Genomic DNA, 512 nt, shown 5'->3' on the forward strand with positions numbered 1-512 from the left:
CTGATTGCATCCAGTGACCAAGGTATTGGAGCTTCAGCTTCCACGTTAGTCCTTCCCATGAATATTCAGGGTTGATTTCCTTTAGGATTGACTGGTTTGATCTCCTTGCTGTCCAAGGGGCTCTCAAGAGTCTTCTCTATCACCACAGTTCAAAAGCATCAATTCTCTAGTGCTCAGACTTCTTTATAGTCCAACTCTCACATCTGTACATGGCCACTGGAAAAACCAGAGCTTTGACTATATGGACCTTTGTTAGCAAAGTGATATCTGTTTTTTAATACACTGTGTAGGTTTGTCGTAGCTTTTCTTCCAAGGAGCAAGCCTCTTTTAATTTCATGGCTGCAGTGACTGTTAGGAGGTAGCTATTTCCATTTACAGATGAGGCAAGTGAGGTATGGTGAGATGAAGTCACTTGTTCAGGACTATGCACATAAGAGAGCCAGGATTCACGTCTATGTGATATTTCTAGTTTTTAGAACCTGTGCATTAAAACAGGGGTTGGAGAACTCTGG

The sequence above is a fragment of the Dama dama genome, chromosome 9 (assembly GCF_033118175.1).
Source record: "Dama dama isolate Ldn47 chromosome 9, ASM3311817v1, whole genome shotgun sequence".
NCBI lineage: Eukaryota > Metazoa > Chordata > Mammalia > Artiodactyla > Cervidae > Dama > Dama dama.